The sequence below is a fragment of the Hesperophylax consimilis genome, unplaced genomic scaffold, assembly GCF_061612785.1.
Source record: "Hesperophylax consimilis isolate HC1 unplaced genomic scaffold, BYU_Hcon_1.0 scaffold_124, whole genome shotgun sequence".
In the NCBI taxonomy this organism is placed as follows: Eukaryota; Metazoa; Arthropoda; class Insecta; order Trichoptera; family Limnephilidae; genus Hesperophylax; species Hesperophylax consimilis.
Window position 1 is genome coordinate 55,353 of NW_028301347.1, and position 4,617 is coordinate 59,969.

Below are 4,617 nucleotides of genomic sequence, written 5' to 3' on the forward strand. Positions count from 1 at the left end.
CTGGCTGGCGTAGCTTTATCTATAGCGTGTGCTGCCTTAGCAGCCGACATAGCGGTTGCATTTTTCACTTAGGAGGATCTATGAGTAAAGACTTAGACAGTATGTCCGAGACCGTAGAGAGGGCTAAACTTCGGCAGCAGGCGGCGGTAGAGGACGTTTTACAGCAGATGCGCCGCGAGAATAGAAAAGCCTGCGTTATATTTATGGCAGTCTGGGGAGCCTTCGCGGTACTCATTATCACCTTGATTTCATAAGGAGAATGTAAAATGGAAGACACGAACCTCAAAGCAGGGATGACTCAAAAAGAGTTTGACATACACATGCTGGACGACATGCTGGGCGGCTGGATACCTGTGAGCCGCTACTTAGCTTTGTTCCCAGAAGAGAACCACAAGAAGATTGCTCGCAGAGTAGCTGCTGGCACATGGAGAAGAGGCAAGCATTACGCCTTTTCAGGTTGCGGCTTTATAAACCTAAAGCAGCTTCGTGAAGATTTAGATTCGGGCGGGCGCAAGTCCACCAATTCAGGAGAAGAAAATGACAGTGATTAAAGAAGAAGCGTGCATTGACCGCACGGAGATTGACCTTACAGAAGGCGACATCCGTGAAGGTTTGATTAACAAGGCGTTAGAGCTGGCAGGTTTAGACGCTGGCTACTTGGCCACTGAAAATCTTACTGTTAAGGTAGAGATTACAGGCGGCAACCTGCTATACAACCACAAAGCCAAAGTTACATTTGAAATTGTTACATCGAAAGACGGAGTAGAGGTAGAGGAATGAAAACTATAAAGACAATCAGATGCAGTAAGGATGTTGTCGCTATGATAGAAATCGACCACAACCTTATATCAGAAAGAGAACTGCACGAAATTAACAACAATTGGGCAGGGGCGCAGGACAGGCTCAGGTATAGTGGTGGAATGGTAACCGTGGCTGTCCTTAACCTGCTCGCGTCTAAAGTGTGGGAAAAGTTTGATAACGGCGGTAGCGAAGCAGACCTAAGGGACTTAAACGGCATACTTTTACTGGACGGAAGTAGCGGCATAAAGGTAAAAACCTTACGAGAGGATTAAATATGAACTCAGCAGCAAGCAAGTCTTTAAACCGAATTTGGCGCGGCAAGTCGTGGGAAAAGGGAGGGATTCATTTTAAAACGTACAAGTACAAAATACTCACGCGCTTTGAACTGGCCTTCGCTTATGTTTTTAAAAAGTAAAAGGAGTAAATATGGCTACTAAATTAACTGTAGGGACAAGCCCTATAACTGGAGACATTTATGTCGGTAGAGTGAATAAAGGAGGAACTGCGTGGGTAGGCGAGAAAACAGACGTGACTCGTGTAGCTATTAGGTCTGTAGCCGAATGTTTAATGCATACGGATACAACTTATTACTTTGAATACAAAGGCAAGAAGTACAAAATGGGAGTGGTTGAGGCGGAAGTAGAATGAGAAGCCTATACCCTCCCAAAACACGCGCACCAAGAATGCCGCCATCGATGTTATCCAAGTTATCTCCTGCTGGGTGTGAGGCTTACTTAAAAGAGCAGGACAGGCTAGACGCTGAGGATTTGATTAACAACGAGGCTCGAGCGAAACGGAATGAAATTGTAGGAGTCAGTAACACAATATTTACATTAAGCGTGGTTATATGGATTCAGTTAATCGCAGCACAAATACTGTTTAGCGTTCCGTGGAAATATTTAGTCTTGGAAACGCTAGCCGTACTTTTTGTTTGGGCAGTTTTTGTATTGTGTGGCACAATTTTAAAGTTAAAACAACTTAAGAAAGAAGATTAAATTATGGCTAAAATAATAATCACAATTGAAGATGTTGAGGGCGGCGAAGAAGGAGACCTTAGAGTCCATGCCTCGTATGAACCCAGACCAGTCAGCGAGGAATCAATTACGCCTGCGCAGGAAGCGGCGACTAGATTTCTAATGTGGGCGAAAGGAGACGAAGATGCTTTTACTATTGACGAGGAAAACTTATGAAACTCGCCCGAACATGGGCCATGCCTTGCTCTAACACTTTCGACATTAAAGCTATAGGAGACTTAATTCGTAAGTATACAGAAGGCAAAAGCCTCGTAATCGACCCTTTCGCTAATAGCAATAAGATAGCTAATGTGACTAATGACCTAGACCCTAGCTTCAATACAACTTACTGCAAAGATGCGTTGGACTTTTTAAAGTTGTTTGAAGATGAATCTGTAGAAGTCGTTCTGTACGACCCACCTTACTCTCCTAGGCAGGTCAGTGAAAGCTACAAGAAGCTGGAACACTCAGTTAATATGCAGACAACACAGGCCAGCTATTGGAGCAACCAGAAGAAAGAGATAGGCAGGATAGTAAAATCCGGTGGAACAGTCATAACTTGTGGTTGGAATAGTGGAGGCATAGGCAAGAAGTACGGTTTTGAGATAGTAGAGGTACTGCTGGTGGCTCACGGCGGCTGGCACAACGACACTATAGTTACTGTAGATAGAAAGGTTTAGATCAAAAAGAGGCGAGGTCACTGTGTATGTGCCTCGCCAAAGTGGTGTTACTTAAGCGTAAGAGCTTATCTGGAGTAACCTAAGTATTATACTACATTACTTAGGCCATACGTCTATCAGCAAGTCTCTATTTCTTGCTATTCTGTCAGCAGCTTTTCCCAGTTCTGTATATTCTTGCTGACAGTGGTTGAGAACGGTAATAAGGGTGTCGGCTCGTTTAGCGCAGGCCTCGACGGCAACGTAGGGCAGGCTTGCACGTAAGGTTTCGAGGGTGCTGCGCAAGCTGTTAGAAGAAGCAGCGGCAGTATCAGCAGCCACTTTGTTTCTCCTCGCAGTTTGCTCGGCTTTATTGATTGCATTTTCATACTCCTTCTTAATTCTTTCGGTTTCCAGTTTCGCCAGTGCGTACGCATCACCTCTGGCAGTTTCATGCGCAAGCACTGTCGCACCCAGCCTTGCTTCGTACTTATATTCTTGGTACTTCCAAGCTGCACCAGTGGCAGCAATACCTACCAACAATGCGCCTACAGACAGCAACTTATACAGCATCTTTTTTGGTACATAAAATGTACTCATCCTCGCGCCTGTCTACCAACCCTCTAAGAGTCACAAGTTGCCCTTTGACTCTGCCTTTCACCCACTTTGACAGTTCACGGCAGCCTTCTTCTGGCCGCCCTGCGTTAAAGTGCCTAGCAAGGGTGGAGCTTCTTAGTTCAGGCTCGCCTAAATTGTAAGTAAAGTCAATCAATGCAGCCTTCTGCCACACAGTTGTTTTAACCTTAATCACTCGGTCTACGCCTACCTCTGCAATTTTCAAGTGTTTCGCTCCTAGCGCGTCACACTCTTCATCTGTGTAAGTTTTTCCCTGCACAACATCCGTTCCTGTAATGCCGTCACAAACTGTCCATACACCTACAGGGTCTAGGTAAGGCGTATACTTTCTGCCTTCGTGGATTTGGGACACAACTAAAGCGACTGCGACTGCTCCGCCAGACACAGCAGCAAACGCTTTAGACCACTGCTTCGTGTTCATCCTTGCCATAGACTTTCTCCTTTAACTCTTTTTGGAATACAAGTCGGGCCACCATAGCGGCCAAAGATAGTACAATACCTGCCAGCCCGAAGCCTACGCGCATCCACGGGTTACTGTGCAGGTCAGAAGTCATTTGCACTGCAAACCCGACGACTTCGAGCAAGAACAATAGTGCAAGAATGCGCATTGTCCACAGCCTTACTGCCTGCGTTTGCCAGTTTTTAATTAAGCCGAACTTCATTATTGAAGGTCCCTTGCTCTGCCTTTGTAATTGGCTCGTAGAACCTCTTCTTTAAGTTTGCCTAAGTCTGCCCGAGTAGAATCTACAGTCTTTACCAAGGTGTCGTAGTCGCGTTCAAGGACTGTAACGTCGCGCTCAAGTCTTGAGATCCTCGTCTGGTTGTTCTCAATCTTGGCTAAGTTTGATTGGGTGTTTACCCTTCCTACTTCAATGGCTGTAGCTACAGTATCTACTTTGAAATAGAGGACGGCAATAAATAAAGCAAAAGAACCTATGGCACTAAGCAGCCACGTCAGCGGCAACTTTACGTCAATGATTTTTTGTGGCATCGGCTGAGGCATTGGCTGCATCTGCGGTTGAAACTGGCTATCTTCACTCATCAAACTACTCCTTAGTAAAATCTTTTATCACGTTATACAAGCCGTTCGGTCCATACCGCCAAGGTTCGTTAAGTCCTAACGCTTTTGCGCAAGCTTCTGAACAGAAGTATCTGCGCCTTGAATGCCTAGACCACGGCAAAGCAAACCGCAAAATGCCTGCAAGGTCGTAACCTGCGCCTTGGTTGTCTTCAAACCATTGCCGCGCTTTGACTTGATCGGCAAAAGGCAAGGTCAGCAGGTCCCAGTGTTGCAGGTTTAGCTCTATTTGCTTTAACCTTACGCCACCGTCAGGGTAGCTAGAGCTTGCCCACATGCCGTCAGGGAACACAAGTTCACAGTGCGAGTATTGCCCTTTGTCAAACAGCTTAACAGTAGAGCCAAGCAATCGCTCGAATCCGTTGCGTTGGTGTTTGTAGAATGCTATGCGCATGGTTTAAACTTCATAAACAAAAACATTGATGCCTGCAAA